The 15,558-nt window shown below is 38.7% G+C and overlaps 1 protein-coding gene across 1 annotated transcript in view; it reads right to left on the reverse strand.

Annotated features, from left to right (window-relative positions):
- The window catches only part of CDYL2 (chromodomain Y like 2), a 211,182-nt gene that overhangs the window by 88,020 nt on the left and 107,604 nt on the right, over positions 1–15,558 (reverse strand). The gene's annotated exons all lie outside the window — the stretch shown is intronic.

The following is a 15,558-nucleotide window of genomic DNA, read 5'->3' on the forward strand; positions in this document are numbered from 1 at the left end:
AACATTCATTGGGTGCTTATGAGGCAGACACTACACTAAATGCTGGGCATAGACTCTCCCATCTCTTTTTCTCCTGGACAACAACTCAATGAGGTATTTTTCCATCCTCAATTTATAGAGAAATGAGGGCTCAGGGAGACCAAGTAACTTAACCAAGTTCCAGAATGGTAAGGGCAGAACTGGAGTTTGAGCCACTCTCACTTCTTACTCACTAGGCCATACTAACTCTCTTAACTGCAAAAATCTTCCATAGTGACCAAAAAGGACTTGAATTGAAAATGTCTAGTTCTCCCCACACAGCTCCCCCAGCTGCAACACAGAGGTGCAGCTAGGAGGCAAAGAGATAGGTAACATTTATTGAGTACCTACTATGCACCTCATGTGTCCCCATGGGTATACACCACTATTATTTTTCCATTTGATAGATGAAGATATTGCGTATAGGGCAACTCACCTACCATGCACAGCTCAGAGGCGATACTGGTGGGATGTGAACCATCATGAGTCAGGCTCCAAAGCCATGAGCTACTGTCTACATGTCTTCAAAGGCAAGAAAACCTCCCCTGTCTTTATGTAATCCCATGAAAAAATACACTTGGAAAATGCCAGTCCTGATGCTAATAACTGTTGTATTTAAGTGAAGGTTATGTGAGGGTTCATTTAATATTCTTTCAACTTTGCTGTAGATTTGAAACTTTTTCAATTAAAAGAAGGTAGAAAATTCCCAATGTTATACACCCCAAACGCTAAATTTCAATGAAAAAGTAAGCAGTTATATTCAAAAATTTATTCTACTTCAATGTCAATATAATATGCTTTTCTAGAATGGAATTTTGACCCAATAAAATTAAGTCAAGTGAGGAATAAGCCTCTAAAACTTACAAAAAGAAAAATAAAACAGGTGAGCAAAGGTGAGTACAGTCATAGTTGATAATTGTTGAAGATGGGTAATGAATACACGGGGTAATTTATATGGCTGTTTATGTTTACATGTTTGAATTTTAATATGTTTGGAATTTTAATCCTAAAAGAAAAAAACTTTGAAAAGTGGGATCGTCTCATCAATGGCTTCTGTACAACAGAGACTATGCAAAATAATTAAACCACTTTCTTTGCTTTGCACTTAATAAATATGCAAATAACTAGACCATACTGCCTCTTTATAATACTGCCTCTTCATAGACAATTTAAATTGCTTCCTTAATTGATTTATCTCCATCTAAATCCGTTATCAACATTTGTTTCCTTATTAAATGTCCTGTGAACATGTCTTTTAGATTTTGTAGATAATTTTTAGATATAATATATAAACTCTGTAACATTTTTTAAAAAGTAAAATCATGCTTAACTAATCCAATATCCAACCTTCGGGTTAAGGAATGGGGTTACTGAGTATTCCTTTGTAATAATGCTTCAGAATGCCAAGGATTTCTGGAAGAGTCTGCAGCTTTGCTCATTTTGTGAACACTGTAGGGAGAAACTCTCTACAGGTATACTGAGGGAGGAAAGAGAGTAAGCAACCTGACACTGCCTGAAACAGCAGCATTTGTGAGGACACCAACCTAGGAACAGCAGCAGCGCCCAGATATTTCCTGGGCGCTAAGGGATGTGGTGTATTCTCATGGAGGCCTCCAGCTCTAGAAAATGAATGCTCACTTCCCGGGATGGAGAAATTTCTTCCCCAGGATGAAGTGGAGGACCATGTTAGACAAACAGTCAATACAATGGATGAGTGCATGGGTGGACACATGGATGGGTGGGTGGATGGATTGATAAATGGATAAATGGATAAATGGATAGATGGAAGGTGGGATGTATGGGTGACTAGATGTATAAATAAAAGAATGGATGGATGGATGGATGGACAGATGTGGGATGGATGAAAAGATGAGGTCGGAGGTGGGTTCATAAATGGATGGGTAGATGAATAGATAACACTTATCAAAATGGCATTAGTAAAATATTTAAGAGCAGGGCTTTGTAACAAAATGATCTGTTTTAAATCCCCTGCTGTGCCTTTTATCATGTGTTCTTGAGCAAGTTCCTAAACTTCTTTGGGCCTCAGATGACTCATAGAGCAAGGCAGAAGTAACAGTGCCTATCTCTTGGGGTTGTTGTGGGAAATACACAACTATGTATATTTGCATTCCATAGTAATCTTACATAGCTTCCTGTGACCACAAACCTTGGTGGTGTCTAAAGACAGAATATTCCTCCACCTTTCAGAATATGACCCCTTAAAACAGTCAACTCCTCCCTGGGAAGAAGAGTGAGTAGACCTACTTAGATAAGTGCGTCCATGTATAGAAGGTGGCTATGCATAGTTGGGCTGCAGGAAAAGCTGAGGGTTAGCAAGGGTGCAGGGTCTAGATGGCTATTTGGGGCCACATTGGAGGCGGAGCTTAGTTTGTTCCCTCCAAATCACTGGAGGTTTCAATCACAGAGTCATAGGTAGCTTTATAGCAGACATCAAGGCTAGTTCTTCTACCTCTGGTTCCATCCACAAAGCTACTGGGTGGCTTGTCAACAATTTCTACTTAACCCAATAGCAGTGATGAGCAGTATTAACAGGACCATCTCTAATAGCCTGGCATGTGGAGGAAGACATTTAGCTCTGTCACTTTCTATCCGTATGACCTTGGGCATGTCACCCAACCTCTCTGGCCTTGGTATCCCCATCTGTAAAATACATAATAATAAAGAAAAACTGAAAGAACTAAGATACAAGATCACTACAAGATGAACGGATGACTCTGATACATATGAACTTCAGTTGACAAAACTGCTTTTATATACATTGTTTCACCCCCAATTTAAAAAAGCAAACAAACACAAGGTTTTTGCAGGTTCAGAAAACACTGCTTTTCCTGAAACACTGGAATACCCATCAAAACTCAGGGGAAAGCTGGCTCCCAAATAGCCCAGCATACTTTGATCTCCGGCATCTCTTGGGACCTAATCTTCTATACATCTCTGTGTAGGCTTCTGACTCTCTTTTCCTCTTCTCAGGAGCACCTCAAACAGAATCTGAATTCTAATTTGTTTTGTTGATAAGAAAAGCCCAAGTCGTTTAGGACTTGACCTTGCATATGACTGCAACATTCTCTCTCTGGGAAATCCTTTCTTCTTAAGCTTCCCCAAAACCTCCTCCATTGTCTCATAACTCCTCACACCAAAAACAAACAAACAAACAAAAAAACAACCAGAGAGCTCGCCCCCCTGGTCCTGGCAGCTCTGTCTCCTGATGCTCTACCCCCAACTCTACCGGGACAGGCCACTTGCTTCACCTGAAGCTCAGTCCTTCCAAATGGAAACAATAATTAATTCTCTTCCCTTTATTTGCACATATGAATGAATGAATGAATGAATGAACGAATGATATTAGAAAATCCTGTGTACACACCCCCACCAGCTTCTTTTCTCAAAAATAAGCAATCTGAGATGCTGAACTATTCCTCAGAGTTCAATCAAACAATTCATTAACATGTACTCTCCGTGATCCCTGCTAAAGTGAGACTCTGCTCTATTGCAGGTGGGGGGCAGGGAAATGCTGATGCAATTATTACCGGTACTAGGATGCCACCTGGATGGCTGTCTCAGTAGGATTAATAATGATAACAGTCATCTTGACTGGCATATGCATAGTTCCAGGAACTGTGTAAATCACTTTCAGGTGTTAGATTTCATCTTACGCCCAGCCTTCCAGCTGGATATCATTCTCCTCATTTGACAGGGAGGAAACTGAGGCTCAGAGAAGGCAGGTAACTTTCCCATGATCACACAGTCCGTAGCTGGTTAACCAAGATTTGAACCCAAGTTCATCTGACTCCAACAGCCTTAGTTCCTAGTCACACCTTGCCAGTGAGAAGCTATTATAACAGGGCAGGGCCAAGCAAAGCATCAACCGCTGGAACAGCAACAAGAGGAATGGATACTGAGGAAGGAAATGGCTTCACAGAAGTAATGCATGCAACAACTCTTCAAGGATCACTGATACGTGAGGCACCAGTGTGCAACAAGAAACCTCGCAGACCGCCATCATGGCTCACAGGCTAGTGGGAAACACAGAAGGAGCACAACATAATACGTAGTAACAAATTACAAAAAGTACTCTGGGCCAGGCTCGGTGACTCACACATGTAATCCCAGCACTTTGGGAGACTGAGGCGGGCGGATCACCTGAGGTCAGGAGTTTGAGACCAGCCTGGCCAACACGGTGAAACCCCATCTCTACTAATAATACAAAAATTAGCTAGGCATGGTGGCATATGCCTGTAATCCCAGCTACTCCAGAGGCTGAGACAGGAGAATCCCTTGAACCCAGGAGGCAGAGATTACAGTGAGCCGAGATGGCACCACTGCACTCCAGCCTAGGAGACAGAGCGAGACTCTGTCTCAAAAAAAAAAAAGGACTCATACGACTCGTACTCTGATGGCAAAGAGGAAGGCGCTGTGAGAAACAATGGCAGCAGGAATGGAGCTATTTCAAACAGAACAGTCATGAAGGCTCCTCCAAGAAAGGACAATTTAAACTGAGAGCAAACTCAACCTGTAGAGATGAGAAGGACTGGAGCAGTGAGGGGCCTTCCAAGCAAGGGAGAACACCCCCTCCTCCTCAGCCTTTCCACTAGCAGGCTGATAACATACCACCACCACCACCTAACACTGATTCAGCACGACTAAGGGCCAGCCACTGCTGTACTTGATCCCTATACATTAACTCTCCAAAATAACCCAGCAAGGTAGGTAATTTTATCTTCTTATTTTTTATATAGAGGACAAAAGAGGCACCCAGAAGTTATGGACTTCGGTAAGCACAGGACAGCTAAGACTTCGTCCAATACATCTTGGCTCCAAATCCCATGCTCTTAGCGACCACATTACACATACCTCTCATTGTGCAGTGGGCCCAACCTGACCAAGGCTGGCAGCATATCTGCAGCTTCAGGCTCTTCCCCTCAATTCCTGCCAATTTCCTTGAAGTCCTGAAGCATCTTTCCATTACTTCTGATTAGCCTCCTGCACTGGCCTCTCCTAGAGCCCCTACCATGCCAGCCACAGGGCCTCTTCTCCCTCTGCTTCAATTCTTCATTGGTCCAAATGTAAACAGACTCATCACCAGTCATATTCCCCACCCCAGATTCCCACCAAACCAGCACAATATATACAATTGCCATCGCTCTGGAACCCAGGATTACAATCAAAGATTTTGCAGACTGCTGAAGGGATATCTTTCCAACAGATGGCACTGGATTGAGAAATTTTGGGTTTACTAGTACATGTCTTGGTCTCTGGGAGCAAAAAGCAAAGCCAAGAAAAAAGAACAGAGAACGAAGACATCCATGCCTACAGCCTCTGTCCATCCATACACCAGAGCGGCCATCCCCAGCCAGAAACAGCTCATTCCCTAACTCTGTACCTCAAACCCCATATCCCTGAGGACCTTTCTTTCTGCAACCTTTCAACATGCTGGGACAACTCCCTTGGGGCACAAAGGCACAGGCACCCCATGGTTACAACTTGGGGTATGAAGTCCTCGAGAAGGATAAAGAGAGCAAGTTCTGAGAACAACTTGGCGTGCGCTGTTCAAAGTCCAGAAGACTTAGATTGCTTCAGATAATCGAGCCACACAATAAGGTGGTAAAAACAGGAGGATTTTCCCCTCAAGCACAGCAAAACTATACAAGGGAAATGGCTGTCAGACCAAGAAGTTTGGCTCAGAGCCATGTAAACCAAACTAGATTTTGGGCAAGGGTCTGACTGGGGGACTCTGTGGCATCCTTGTGGTGAGAGAGACCAACAGGAATTTTCACGTCCACTCTGCTGGAAAACACTACGCTTAGAGAGACCTCACACAAACAAAATTAGTAATAGCAGCATCATCACACAACATGGTCATAAAAATTTTTTAAACGTAAGAACATGATCATAACTAAAACATTCTCAGTACAGTCACACCAGTGAAGAGTACTACTGTATATTTTTGAATAGTATTTGTGGTGTGTCTTCCAATACTACAGAAAATATGACCTTTGTTTTTAAAAGAGAAGAAGAGATACATGATGAAATGAAATCAACAGGTTGAGAAGGAAGCGGAAATGAAAAAACAATTCATTTACATAAGAAAGGATGTAAAGGAATCAAAGAGAAAATGCAAGCAAGGGAACAAAATTCCCACTGGAACCAGGAAAGGACAGAACCAACATGCAGGAAACCACACCAGCGACGTAGACAACATACTCGAAAAGCTGTCCAAGAGAGCAGGAGAAAAGGACACAGAGATTTTAAAGAAAGCACTAAGGAAAATGAGAATAGATACCTAGGACAGTTAATAGAGATCCACCCAATCTAAGTCCAACAAAGAGAAAAAAAATCAAAACAGGACAGAAATACTAATCAAGTCATAATAGAAGAAATCTATGTCCTAAGTCTGCAGGTCAAAAGAAGATTTCAGTGATGGGGGAAGGGGAGTTTGAGAATAAATCACCTTTATTTCTACCCTCGCAAAGCTTCTTCATTTCAAAAAATGAATTATCTGCCTCATCCCCCAGCCCTCCCCCATCCAAAAATCAGGACAACTTCAGAATGTTAAGTTCCAGAACACCTGTTGAAGCAATAAATATTCTGAACTCAAGAATTACATAGCCCAAGTGGTACTTCAGATGAGAAGGACGGAGGAAGATATCTCATGTCTTAGGGGACAAAATATGAATTGTCCATTTAAAACACGACTCAAACAGGTACTTCAGAGAACAATTTTAAACCTAAACTTTTAACGTAAAACTGGAGAAGGTGTAGTAACAATACATACTAGGATTAATGTTATACAATGATACCAAATAAATATCTGAAGTTGAGGCTTAAGTAATCATTGTAATTATGACAAATTGAAAGCAAATATTAAATGATTTTCAAAGGATTACTTGCATATATAATGTGAAAATAGAAAGCAAAACTATAATAATGTGATTTTTTAAATGCCAAGTTAAGATAATGAGTGTAGGAAATGATCAAACATGAAGAAGAGTGAAAACTTAACTGAATGATGTTTGCCTTTATCACTAGAGTAACATGTTTGTGTGTAATGACAAAACAATTACTTTCAAGACAGAACACACGCCCATAAAATGACATGATCAATGTTCATAGCACTTTTACTCATAATAGACAAAACCCAGAGAAATGTAAGTATTTTAACAGAATAAATAGACCATAGCATATCTGTGCAGAGAAGTACTACTCAATAATAAAAAGGAATGATACACAGAGCAATTTGGAAGAAACTCACAGGCATTATGCTCAATGAAGGGGCCAGACTCAGAAGAATACATACCAGGCAAACTCATCTACGGTGACCGAAGCCAGATCAGAGGCTGCTGCGTGTGGGGGTGGATGGTGGGATGGGGGTGAGAGTGATTGCAAAGGCCATAAGGAAACTTTCTGGGGAAATGGAAATGTTCTATAATTGGATTTGGGTGGTGATGTATACATCTGTGAAAAGTCACTTTTACACTGAAAATGTGTGTTATTATATATAAGTTTTGCCTCAATAAAGGTGTTTGAAAGACACACACAAAACACATAGAAATAAAAAGAGGAAATATACATTTCAAATCAAATGAGAAGATGGAAATAAGGTCTATATTGCAAAAGAAAGTTTCAAAAATGAAATTGTATTAAAGCATAAAAGCCAAAAAGCATTAAATAAGGCAGCAGAAATGAGGCCAAATATATTATTTACAAAAAAAAAAGTCCTGTATATGAATACTTACAGCGGCTTAATTCATCATTTCCAAAAACTAGAAACAACTATATTCTTCAAAAAGGAAACAGATAAACAAACTGAAGTTCATCCATATAACAGAACACCACTCAGAAATCAAAAGGAACAAACTATTACTTGGCACAGCAACATAAATGAATCTAACATTCAGGTGCCAAGGACCAGAAGAGGAGGGGATGATCAAAAATCGGCTACACAAGGGAATCTTTAGGTGATGAAACTGTTCTGTGTGGTCCTGTGGGGGTGGATTCAGGACTGTACATTTGTCAAAATCCACAGAGCTGTAGAACACAAACAAAGTGACCTTTTTTTTTTTTTTTTAATCAACCAAGGTGTCAGGGACTCCTAGGATGGAAAGTATTCAGTCACAAATGAATCTCAGTTTATTACAGATGCAAGATACAACCTAAATACAAGAGATAGGGAAAAGAAGCTGATCCACCTAACTCTAGAAAACTGTGTTTTAACTGGACAAAATAAAGACAAAGTATACAAATACTGTACTCTAGTTCAGCAGTCCCCAACCTTTTTGGCACCAAGGACCAGTTTCATGGAAGACAATTTTTCTGTGACGGGCGGAATGGTTTTAGGATGAAACTGTCCTACCGCACACCATCAGGCATTAGTTAGATTCTCATAAGAAACGCACAACCTAGATCTCTCGCATGCGCAGTTCACAATAGGGTTCGCACTCCTATGAGAATCTAATGCCACCGCTGACCTGACAGAAGGCAGAGCTCAGGTGGTCATGCTCCCTTACCCACCACTCACCTCCTACTGTGTGGCCCAGCCGCTAACAGGCCACAGTCTGGTACCAGTCCATAACCAGGGGGTTGGGATACCCTGCTCTAGCTGATAAAATTGTTTTTCACAGAGGTACAGAGAATTAAAAAATGACTTTACACATGCACTAGGTTTGAGTAAATATGTAAATAACTGACAGGAAAAGAAAGCTAGTTTTCTCACTGGCTGATATAAAAAAAAAAGCTATAAATAAGCTAAAGCAGAAGATTAGAATAAACCCTGGAATACTGAATTGGAGCCAGAGATATCAGTACAAACTCATGTTTACTTTAATACATTTACACATATAAACATGGAAATATAATATATGTATACATGGGTTACAGCACACACATATTTCCTACATCTTTCCTCTGAGAGGGCCAAGAAGCAGTCACACCCCAGTATCAATGAGCACATCTGCAATATAGATCATGGTTTCTTAATATCACTCTCCAATGAAAAAAACTAGGGCTCCCTAGGAAAATGCCTAATTCTAGGGCTGGGACAGAAAACATGTAAGATGACCCTAGAAGATCTAAAGAGTGCCAATAGGTAAGAAAGTGCTCCAAATAAATAAATAAACCCACAATGATGGGGGTATATTAAAAGGGCCAAATGAAAGATCTCCCGATGGCCAAAACTGGAACAATCTGAGTAACAAAACAAAATTAAGCAACATGCTCCTGATAATAAGAGTAACCCAAAGAATATATATCCCAAAGAATTATAACCCGAAGAATAAATATTCAAGAGTCCATCTGATATAAACAAGTGAATTAATCAGCAGTTAGCCAATTATGGCCTGCAGGCCAAATCTGGCCAGATTTTTCATTTTGGAAGTAAAGTTTTATTTGGACACACTCATGTCCATGCATCTACATAATATCTGTGGCTGCTTTCACAATACAACAGTAGAAGTAAGTTGTTGTCACACAGAGTGTTCAGCTCACAAATATTTACTCCGGCCCAAAAAAAAGTTTGCCGACACTTGTCACTATAGAAAACCACAAAACCAAAGATAAATAATAAAAGAGAAAGAAACAAAGGCTATAGAAAACAACCACAAAGCAAACGACAGGAGCAAGTCCTCACCTATCAATAATAACACTGAATGTAAATGGATTAAATTTCCCGGTTAAAAGATATAGAATGACTGAATGAACTAAAAAAACAATACCCAACCACATGCTGCCTATAAGAAATTCACTTTACCTGTAATGACACACACAGATTGAAAGTGAAAGGATGGAAAAAGACATACTACACAAACAGAAACCAAAAATGAGCAGAAGTGGTTACATTTATAGCAGATAAAATAGACCTTAAGTTTAAAAACTGTAAAAAGCAATAAAGAAGGTCACTATATAATGATAAAGGGATCAATTCAGCAAAAGGAAATTACAATTTTCAATATGTACATACCCAACACAGGAGCACCCAGATATATAAAGCAAATATTATTAGATCTAAAAGGAGGGACAGACCTCAATACAATAATAGTTGAGATCTTCAACACACGACTCTCAACATTGGACAGATCACGTACGCAGAAAATCAACAAACATCGGCTTTAACCTGCACTACAGACCAAATGAACCTACCAGACATTTACAGAACGTTTCAATCAACAGCTGCAGAATGCACATTTTTCTCATTAGCACATGAAGCATTCTCCAGGACAGACCATACATTATGCCATGAAAGAAATCTCTACACATTTTTTTAAAATTGAAATCATATCACTTATCTTTTCTGACCACAATGAAATAAAACTAGAAATCAATAACACGAAAAACTTTGAAACTCCACAAATAAATCAAAATTAAGCGATGCGTTCCTTAAAGACCAATGGGTCAATGAAGAAATTAAGAAGGGAATTTAAAAATTTCTTGAAACAAATGAAAACAGAAACACAACATACCAAAACCTATGGGATACAGAAAAGCAGTACTAAGAGAGAAGTTAATAGCAATAAACATCTACATCAAAAAAGTAGAAAGATTTCAAATGACCTAACGATATATCTCAAGGAACTAGAAAAGCAAAAAGAAACCAAACTCAAAATTAATAAAAAAAAAAAAAAAGAAATAATAAAGATGAGAGCAGAAATAGAAAAAATACAAAAGGTCAATAACGTAGTTTTTTAAAAATACAAAATCAACAAACCATTAGCTAGACTAAGTAAAAAATTGAGAAGACACAAATAAAATCAGAAATAAAAAAGAAGACATTATAATTAATATTATAGAAATACAAAAATTCTTAGAGACTATTACAAACAACTATATGCCAACACATTGGAAAGTCTAGAAAAAGTGAATACATTCCTGGACACATACAACCTACCAAGATTAAACAGGAAATACAAAATAGAAATAGAAAATCTGAATAGACCAGTTAACAAATAACAAGATTGAAGAGTAATTAAAAAAAGCCTCCCAACAAGAAAAGCCCAGAACAGGATGGCTTTACAGATGAAGTCTATCAAACTTTTAAAGAAGGACTCTAGGCCGGGCGCGGTGGCTCAAGCCTGTAATCCCAGCACTTTGGGAGGCCAAGACGGGTGGATCACGAGGTCAGGAGATCGAGACCATCCTGGCTAACACGGTGAAACTCCGTCTCTACTAAAAAAATACAAAAAACTAGCCGGGCGAGGTGGCGGGCGCCTGTAGTCCCAGCTACTCGGGAGGCTGAGGCAGGAGAATGGCGTAAACCCGGGAGGCGGAGCTTGCAGTGAGCCGAGATCCGGCCACTGCACTCCAGCCTGGGCGGCAGAGCGAGACTCCGTCTCAAAAAAAAAAAAAAAAAAAAAAAAAAAAAAAAGAAGGACTCTAAAACTACTACTTCTCAAAATCTTCCAAAAATCTGAAGAGGAGGACCCAGGCATGGTGGTATGCACTTAGAGACCTAGCTCCTCTGGAGGCTGAAGTGAGAGAATCATTGGAGGCCAGGAGTTCAAGGCTGCAGGGCCCTGTGATTGCATCTGTGAATAGCCACTACACTCCTGCCTGAACAACACAGTGATATTTTGTTTCTAAAAGAATTAATAAGTAAAATAAAATGATAAACTGAAGGGGAGGGAATTATTCCAAACTCATTCTATCAGGCCAGTGTCATACTGACACCAAAAGCAAACAAGGACACAAGAAAAAGAAAACTACTGGCCAATATCCTCGATGAATATAGATGCAAAAATCCTCAACAAAGAATACAAGCAAACTAATCCAACAACACATCAAAAAGACAGCACACCATAATCAAATGGGATTTATCCCAGTGATTCACACACGGCTCAACATACATAAGTAAATAAATGTAATACATCACATTAAGAATGAAAGGCAAAAACCATAAAATCATCCCAATGGATACAGAGAAGGCATTTAATAAAATTCAACATCTCCTCATGATAAAAACTCTCCATAAATCAGGTATAGAAGGAATGTTCCTCAACATTATAAAGGCCATATCCGGCAAACCCACAGCCAATATCACACTGAATGAGGAAAAGTTGGATGCTTTTCCTCTAAGAACTGGAACAAGACAAGGATGTACACTTTCACCACTCTTACTCAACACAGTATTGGAAGTCCCAGCCAGGGAAATTTCACAAGAGAAAGAAATAAGTGGCATCCAAACTGGAAAGGAGGAAGTCAAATTATCCTTGATTGCAGACAACATGATCCTATATATATGTAAATCTAAAGACTCCACCAAAAACCTCTTAGAACTGATGATTCAGTAAAGTTGCAGGATACAAAACCAACGAAAAAGTCATGTTTCTATACAATAACAACAAACTACCTGAAAAAGAAATCCCATTTACAATAGCTACAAAAAAGTAAAATACCTAGGTATAAATTTAACCAAGGAGATGAAAGATCTCTACAATGAAAACAATAAAACATCCGTGGAAAAAATTAAAGATGAGATAAAAAAATGGAAATACATCCCATGTTCATGGATTGGAAGAATATTGTTAAAATGGCCATACTGGCCAAAATGATCTGCAAAGTCAATGCAATCTCCATCAAAATACCAATGACATTCTGCACAGAAATAGAAAAAAAAAATCCTAAAATTCATATGGAACCACAAAAGATCCCGAATAGTCAAAGTTATCCTGAGCGAAAGAAACAAAGCTAGAGGCATCACACTACCTGTTTTCAAAATATACTAAAAATCGACAGTAACCAAAACAGCATAGTACTGGCATAAAAAAAGACACATGATTTCATGGCTAAGACCTCGAAAGCACAGGCAACAAAAGCAAAAACAGACGGGATTATGTCAAACTAAAAAGTTTCTGCACATACTGCAAAGGAAACAATCAACAGATGAACAAATAACCTGCAGAATAGGACAAAATATTTGCAAACTATGCATCTGACAAGGGATTCATATCCAGAATATACAAGGAACTCAACACAAGAGTAAAAAACCAAATAGCTGAATTAAAAAATGAGCCAATGATCTGAAAAGACATTTCTCAAAAGAAAATATACAAATGGCCAATAAGCATATGTGATATGGTTTGGATCTGTGTCCCTGCCCAAATCTCATGTTGAATTATAATCCACAGTGTTAGAGGTGGGGCCTGGTGGGAGGTGACTGGATCATGGGGGCAGGGTTCTCATGAATAAACTGCCATCCTCCCTTGCTACTGCACAGTGAGTTCTCAAAAAGATCTGATTGTTTCAAAGTGTGTAGCATCTCTCCTCCTCTCTCTTACTTCTGCTCCTGCCATGTAAGATGTGTCTGCTTCCCCTTCACCTTCTGCCATAATTGTAAGTTTCCTGAGGCCTCCTCCCAAGCAGAAGCCACTTTGCTTCCTGTGCAGCCTGCAGAACCATGAACCAATTAAACCTTTCTGTAAGTTATGCATTCTCAGGTGTTTCTTTATAGCAGTGTGAGAACAAACTAATAACAATAAGAAAAAAAGCTCAGCATCACTAATCATCAGGAAAATGCAAATCAAAACCATAATGAGATAACATCTCACCCCAGTTAGAATGGCTATTATCAAAAAGATAAAAACTAACAAATGCTGGCAAGGATGTGGAGAAAAGAGAACTTCATAAACTGTTGGTGTGTAAATTAGTAAAGACATTGTGGAAAATAGTATGGAGGTTCCTCAAAAAACTAAAAATTGAATATCATAGGATTCAATAACCCACTACTGGGTATATAACCAAAGGAAAGAAAAACAGTATGTCTAAGGTATACCTGTACTCTCAGGTTCACTGCAGCACTATTCACAATAGCCAAGATATGGAACCAACCTAAGTGTCCATCAGCAGATGAATGGACAAAGAAAATATAGTATACATATTTATATACAATGCAATACTATTTAGCCATAAAAAAAAATGAGATCCTATCATCTGCGGCAATAAGCACCAGCCTGCTGGACATTGTGTTAAGTGAAATAAGCCAGGCATAGAAATATAAATACCACAAGTCCTCACTCCTATGTGGAAGCTAAAAAAGTTGATCTCATAGAAGTAGAGAGTAGAATAGTAGTTACTAGGGGCTGTGAAGAATAGCACAAACAGAGGATAAGGAGAGGGAGTCAACAAATACAAAACCACAGCTAAACAGAAGGATTAAGTTCTGATGCTCTACAGCACTATAAGCTGAACAGAGCTAACAAAATTTTATTGTATATTTTCAAATACCTAGAAAAGAGGATTTTTACTATTCCCAACACAAAGAAATGATAAATGTTTGAAGCGCTGCATATGTTAATTACCCTGATTTGATCATTACACATTATCTTTATGTATTGAAATATCATACTATACCCCACAAATACATATAATTATTATGTGTCAAAAGGTTTTCTTTAAAAAGTTGAACTGTATATGGAAAAGCAAAAGAACTAGAATAACTAAAACCATTTTTAAAAAGAACAAAGTTGGAGAAGTTACAGTGCCTCTGCAAAATTCCAGATAAATTAGAAAGTTAAACAAAAACCTAAGAACATATCAAATACAAAAAAAAAAAATACATTTTAAGACTTACAATGGAGAAGGTCACTGAAACAAAAATTTTTTTGCCCATAAAGAGGGACAAATTTCACTAAAATTAAAATTTTTCATTTCATAAAAGACATCAAAAATAAAATTAAATGACAAACAATAAACTGAGAAAATATTCACATTTGCAGCAAAAGAGTACCATCCATAATATATAAGGAACTTCAAAGTCAATTAAGAAAAAGAAGTAAAAACAGGCAAAGAAGCAGAGTAAGAAACAGAAATTCAAATAAATAAAAATGGATATCAACATATTAAAAAGAGGGTCAAGCTCATCGCTAATCAGGGAAATGAAAATTAAAACAATGAGAAAGATCAGCAAAAATTTAAAAGGTTGCTAATATCCTATGTTGGCAAGGATGTGGGGATACGAATAGCTACATATGTTCTTAGCATATGTAAATGGATATACCCTTTAGGGAAGGTAATTTGACAGATATCTATGCAAATCAAAATGTACACCCTTCTCTCCTCCTTCCACACACAGTACACAGGGTCACATCATGCTTTCTCTCGACAGTCGTCAGTAAACAGAATAAATGTGTCACCTCTGAACAGAAAGGTTTAATTTCCTATTTTTTCTCTTTCCTGCCACAGCAACAGAGCAGGCCACCAGGTGCAACGCGGTGCAGCTAAGCCTTCAGCAGCAGCCCAGGTCTCTGAGGGACTCAGTGGGCAGAACATCTCACCAAACACTGTGGGACAGGGAGCGTGAGGGAGAAATAAACCCCTGCGGTGTTAAGCCACTGGGAAAAAATCTGCACAAACCCTTGAACCAGCCATTTGACTTTGAGTATCCATCCTCATATAACCAATTCTAAAGGGAAAAAAGCAATAAACAGGGACCCTGTCAAAGTAGAACAGTTCCATCGATCCAGAGCTCTATGTCTTAATGTACACTGTGATCCCATGTATGTCCAAATATGCAGATGCAAATATACAAAGGTCTGG

The sequence above is a fragment of the Trachypithecus francoisi genome, unplaced genomic scaffold (assembly GCF_009764315.1).
Source record: "Trachypithecus francoisi isolate TF-2019V2 unplaced genomic scaffold, Tfra_2.0 Lachesis_group10, whole genome shotgun sequence".
Taxonomy (NCBI): Eukaryota; Metazoa; Chordata; class Mammalia; order Primates; family Cercopithecidae; genus Trachypithecus; species Trachypithecus francoisi.